General features: G+C 35.3%; 1 non-coding gene across 1 annotated transcript; it reads right to left on the minus strand.

Annotated features, from left to right (window-relative positions):
- Nucleotides 1-5,878: 5,878 nt before the first annotated feature.
- Nucleotides 5,879-5,950, minus strand: Trnad-guc (transfer RNA aspartic acid (anticodon GUC)). The gene has a single exon. It is a non-coding gene; the product is annotated as a tRNA-Asp (tRNA).
- Nucleotides 5,951-6,801: the final 851 nt, after the last annotated feature.

The raw sequence follows: 6,801 nt of genomic DNA on the forward strand, positions 1-6,801 counted from the left end.
CTCTTGTTTCTACACTTTCCTTATGGTTCCGATTCTGGCCACAAGATGGCAGACCCTCCAACGCGCACGGTCCCTATACCTCGTATGTCAAGACCTGTCTTTGTTCATAATGTTGTTACCTAAGCAACTGTTTGACTATCAAAAAATAAATGTAAACAGAGATATGATTGATATGAACATATTATTTCTCTATTAATTTTAAAGTGCAGAGCAGAGTAAAATCGGAGCAAGCATTAAACACGAGTCAAATTCAAATAGGGAAATAAAAATCCCAATAGTTCCAATGTTACAAAACCTGGAGGTTTAAAATTTTAACATTGTTCAGGTTTAGATATTTTCGAAGGTAAGAAGAAAATATTATACCATTCTCCTTAGCGCTCGTGTAGCGATGAACACAAGCGATGATTATTTTAATTTTGTTTACGACAAACATGTCGGATGACAGGGCTAAAATTTGTGCAATTTGATTCCGCTAAGTTAGACGAGATGGAGTGCATCTATGGAGGTACGTGCGTAGACAAGACATACGTCCTATGCCTGAAATTCATTAGTACAAGAAGGACCCGATAACCACGACATCATTACTCATATGTTTATTTTAAAGAATATCTGGAGCGAATTGTTTACGGAGCTAGAGAGCGAGACGAAATTACCAGGAATTCTCCTAATATGCACTTTACCTCCGGAATATCTTGAATTCAAGTCCAGTTAGATGTTAAGGTCAGAGAACAAACGCTCAGTTGAGAACTAGGCAAATTAGTTATGCGCACATGAAAGAGTTCTAAGTCAGACTGAGACACAAGTCACAGAAGACGAAGTTAGTCTATTTGTGTCTTGTATACCAAATTAAAAGCAATAAACATATACTTGCTTTACTATAAAGTATGTCTTTTTTAAGGTTCCGTAGCCAAATGGCAAAAAACGGAACCCTTATAGATTCGTCATGTCCGTCTGTCTGTCCGTTTATCTCACAGCCACTTTTTCCGAAACTATACGAACTATACTGTTCAAACTTGGTAAGTAGATGTATTCTATGAACCGCATTAACATTTGGGGGTTCTCCATACTTGGAACCAACGCAAATATTTTTTTTTTCATCAAACCCATACGTGTGGGGTATCTATGGATAGGTCTTCAAAAATGATATTGAGGTTTCTGATATCATTTTTTTCTAAACTGAATAGTTTGCGCGAGAGACACTTCCAAAGTGGTAAAATGTGTCCCCCCCCCCCCCCTGTAACTTTTAAAATAACAGAATGATAAAACTAAAAAAATATATGATATAAGTACATTACCATGCAAACTTCCACGCAAAATTGGTTTGAACTTGAACGAGAGCTAGTAAGTTATTTTTATTAATACGTCATAAATGGTACGGAACCCTTCATGGGCGAGTCCGACTCGCAATTGACCGCTTTTTTTGGAATCCATTTTTTTTAAACTTTTCTCCATAATATTAGGTCTAGGTACTTGGACAGCTTACAAGTTAATATTTTATTTGATATTGTAAACAAAAAAACTATGAAAGTTACAAGAAATCAAACAAAAAATTAACTTGTAAACCACCCAAGTAGATATAGACCTAATATTAAGTATTACGAAAGTACCTACTCATACGGATGCATATGGCAGATGGGGTAAAAAAAGTAGCCGAAAAAACACAAGCCCTATGATATTTTAAGACATTTCCTAGTATTAATCAACTAATATATTTTAACAATATTTATAACAATGTTAATGATGCTTAATAAAACATTAAATTACAATAGCACTACCATAAACTCTAGGTGCATTGACCTAACCTGAACAACGTCAGAGAGCTATATATGTCTATCTCACTCTACTACTTTAGTGTCTCTTCGGCTTGCTGTAAGCTGTCAAGCCTACGGACCTTTTAGCAAATATCTAACATACATAAATCTATATATAAGATAAATATTATAAATAAATATATGCATACATAAACATTTAATATACACAAATAAAAAGTACTCAGTTCTAATATCAGTAGTCTAATAACCACAACTTTTTCAACTTCTTGAGTGAGCCAACATATTGCGATTTCCTTACATCCACTGGTAGATCATTCCACAGCTTAACTGCGTAGGCAGTGAAAGATCTAAAGTACACACGCGACTTTTTCGGCGGAATGGCTAAAGTCAGATTTACCAACTAACTAACTTTATATACTTAATTTACTCTTTGGTCATAAAACTCAAAACGAAAAAAAAAACAAGCACATATAGAGAAATAAGTAACATAGAGTGCTCACTCCATACATCAGTTTTGGGATCAAAACTGCGATAGGCAGACACTCATATTGGCACGTCAGTGCATATTGAGTGATCAGCACATTTAATGTAGATCTTGCGCCTCCACTCGATAAGGGATTTCCTCTTCTGTCACGTACAATAAATATATATAATGATAGAATAGCAAGTATTTGGGGATTCAAGTGTACAAGCTGGGAGACAATACATCTGTTGACCTGTATACTGTGTTAAGTGATTCAACCCCTCCACCCCGGCGCTCTGCCTATTACATGGCGACCGTGGGCATGAATCCTGTGTGAGGATACTGCGGATATAAAATCATCATGGACGACGACAATGAAGAGGACTTTGAGGACGAGTCGGCGGCGTCGAGCTTACCCAGTGATTTATTGTTTTGTTAATTTGGGTAATCAACGGACCAAGATGGGTGGTCTGAAACGGAGAATGAGATCATAATGATGAAGGAAGGACAATGTTATGGTAACCGCTGCCAGTATCAGTATTGCTTCATTGGCTTCGGCGGGTTTGGAGGTTCGGGATGTCGTCGGCTACGCGTCTGGTTACGCATTGCTGCCGGGTGCTGAAGTGTCAAGCGGTACGGCGAGCGATTCTTCGTGAAAATGTTTAGGTGATATGTTTATGATTAGTTTTTTTTTTTTTTTATATTTATGTGTTATATATGTGTTTATTGTGTTTAATGAGTAGTCTAGATAAGTTATTAGGGGGGCCAAGTGTTAAAAGTTGGAGTCCTTAGTAGAGCAATATTGTAAGGAAAAGAAGTTGCAGCTGTGGATTTTGATGTTGAGGTGAGCGGATATTCTCGGCGATTAACAAATCGGGGATTTTTAATTTAGAAGGTCGGATACGGTACGAGTATCGAAAATTACCGATGTTTATTTAGAGATGCCTCTTTCTGTGCATTCTAAAAATGATTGTATCGAATTTATTTCTGCACACTCAAACTATAATCGCGGTGCGATTAGTGCGAGTCAGCAAGGTCGAGGACGGGTGTTTTCGCGAGTAGGCAGAAATCATGTAGTTTCTGTACGTTAGGCGGATAGTGTAATGTCAATGTTAGTCAGCACGTGATTTAGGTGGATGACATGTGTATGTAATGAATTTGTGTTTTTTTCGTGTCTAACGAAGATTATGTAAATATTTGGTATTATAATACTAGTTATCACATAGATGTAACTTGTTTAGAAAGGGAATTATCAAGTTTTGGTTTTTACGGATTATAAATAGATAAGGATTACTGGTTGAGGATTCTAACGGATTATACTTAAACAAATAAACTGGACACGACACTATGATACTACGTCTTTGGAGCTTACCCAGCCTTGAGTAGTAGATATCATGAAAGGGACGCAGGAAGATACAGAATTAATAATTTGGTCGAGTAAATAATGATAAGATTGATAGAATATTCGGAACGACCCGGTAAAAATGACACTGATGATGTTGTTACGTAAATTCTGCAATTTGCATAAATCAAGATTCTCCATGAACGAAGGCACGCATAGACGTATCGTTACGAGACTTGGTTATACAGTGCAGAAGTTTAAAATATGATACTGATAATGCTGTTGTGTGAACTCTACAATTTATATGAATCAAGATTCTCCATGAACGAAGGCACGCATAGACGTATCGTTACGAGACTTGATCATGGTATGGAAAGGTCCCAAAGTAGACATTAGGATTATTTATGGCTCTTTGTGGAAAAGTTTAAATATAGTAGAGTTGTTCTATATTAAAATGAGTACAAGTAAAAAGGATGTACAATGTTGATGAATTAATGTCTTTCGCGCGGGACATGATGAATTACCTAGGTTATGTAGGAACTATTTAGTTTTTACTTATAAACGAACTTACCGATCGGGAAATGATTTAAAGGATTATTACTGTTACTAAATAGTGGATATGCTGGTAGAACTAGAATGATTAACGGTATCCAGAAGAGGTACGAGTATTATTGGGAAAACTGAATTATGTAAAACGATGTAAAGATTGTCAGGAGCAGAAGTTTAGCAAACGGAAGGTAATAATTATAGTTATAATTTATAACTACCTATCACAGCTACAGCATCTGTTGAGGAGTAACTTTTAGATTGGTTGGACTTGGATAAAACATGATATAAGTATGTTGTAACTTTTAAATGTGAAATATTACTTGTGAAATGCCATGGTTGTGTTAAAAATAATTTAATTTTAAAAGGAAATTGTAATTCAAGCATTGTTAATTTTAAGGTGATGTAGTATTAATTAAGAATGAATGTTACAATAAATTAAATGACCTATATTTAGGACCATGTAAAATAAAGGACATAATAGGGTCTTATTTAGTACATAAGAATAGAGTAAAGTTGTATTACCAATAGTGTTCTTTTCAGGGGAGGGAACCCCTACCTTTTCAGGGGAGGTGCGATAGGCAGACACTCATATTGGCACGTCAGTGCATATTGAGTGATCAGCACATTTAATGTAGATCTTGCGCCTCCACTCGATAAGGGATTTCCTCTTCTGTCACGTACAATAAATATATATAATGATAGAATAGCAAGTATTTGGGGATTCAAGTGTACAAGCTGGGAGACAATACATCTGTTGACCTGTATACTGTGTTAAGTGATTCAACCCCTCCACCCCGGCGCTCTGCCTATTACAAAACGCTTATTACAGTTATTACTTTCTTGTCGACATCTAGTATCGGGTAGCGGGATTATCAGTACTGCTACACACACTCCTAGGGTTGATATGGAAACCAACACTGACGTCATTTGTAAAAAGGTGGCTACAAAATATTTGGCGCAATACAGCGCCATCTATTGCAGCTAGTGTAGTCTCAGGTAAGGTATACTTTTTGTACAAATATAACAGGTGGCAGCACTAACTACTAAATTTAGTTCTAATTCTCGTTGTACATTACATGTTTGCTAGATGGCAGTACCATCTGTTACCATAGCTACAGCCTACATGAAGCTATATACCAAAGAGAATTAGAAGCTATATACTTTAGGCTGCATTGTAGTATGTTCCACGTTTCTAAGTACCGAGAAGAATATTATTTTATTTTATAAATGTAATGAAGTATGTGTTAACCAAAAAATACTTTTAATATTCAAAAACAACAAAGTCCTTTAAATAGTTATTTTTCGCCAATGGCTATTGTGTGCATTAAAAAGAAACGATCTTCACGTTCTTCTAGATCCTTCCATTAACTTTATTGACTTTAAATTATAAAAGCTTAATTAGCAATAGATTTCATGCAATGAAATCGTCAGGTGACAAGCAAAACTCATTAATTACCACCACAAGTTCATAGCCATAATGAACCATATTACTACTGAAGAATCATTTATTTATTTAGAATCATTTGTTTATATATTGTGCATTACAGGTAATGGATACAGGTGTTATAAACAATTTTTGTTCTCTGTAACATGTCTTGCGACGTACAATAATTATAGCTGCCTAGCGCATGCAAGAAGGTTTATTCATGTTTAATTATTTTTATTAACTAGTGATTTTTGCTTGTCACCCGACGAAATGCAAAGTTCGTAATAATAAAAAAGAAAAAAAAAAGAAAAAGATAAAAAGGTGTTCTCTCCGGCGGGGAATCGAACCCCGGTCTCCCGCGTGACAGGCGGGGATACTTACCACTATACTACCGAAGACTTACTGTTCAAGCTGAATTTTATAATCACTTGAATCAAGTAAAAGTATAGTAATATTCACTAATCATGTCTAGGTATTAAAAACTGTTGAATTGTTGTTGATGAAGTAATAAAAATAGTAAGTATATTATTTATCGTTAATTTTAACATCTGCATGTTTTGATAGGTGTAGGTATTTAACACAATATAGCTTTATTTTATTTATACTACCTTTTCAAAATAAAGCTTTACCATTAATTTCTTCAAGTAAACAAATATACTTAAATAGTCTTCTGAAATAGCTACGTATAAATAATGAGATGTTATTTAGTACTCATGCAGACAAGGGTAACTAATAATAAGCAAACAAGACTTGTTAAGGACCGATCGCAGACTTATTACAGAACTCGGCACCCTGTAATTTAGCTGCACTCTTATTTCAACCGTACTATGCGAGCAATTATCCAGCATAATGAGAGCTCCGAATGAGCGTAGTTGGTAAAGATATCGCGGTCTGGTATACACTGGTTGTACAGGAATGATTTCCCTGGAAATTACGGCAGAAACAAACAAGCTTATTTCGTCTCCATGAGTTTGTACGTTGATTACGGTAGAAAATGATCTGATGTTGCTCATGTTAATTCAGGTTGGCATCCCACAAGATTATCGTCTATTATCGGTTTTGCTGCATATTATCTACCGAGAGTACGTAGCGTAATTGTAAACCACATTTTATAGAACACAAAATACTTACCGTACCTAGCCTCTATATTCTAGAAATATGCAAATTTGTCCATAAAAACTTTAAATTATATATCAAACGTGAAGACGTACAGCTAACTTATACATTAAGAAACAAATCAAAGTTAATG

The sequence above is a fragment of the Cydia pomonella genome, chromosome 6, assembly GCF_033807575.1.
Source record: "Cydia pomonella isolate Wapato2018A chromosome 6, ilCydPomo1, whole genome shotgun sequence".
NCBI classification, from domain to species: Eukaryota; Metazoa; Arthropoda; class Insecta; order Lepidoptera; family Tortricidae; genus Cydia; species Cydia pomonella.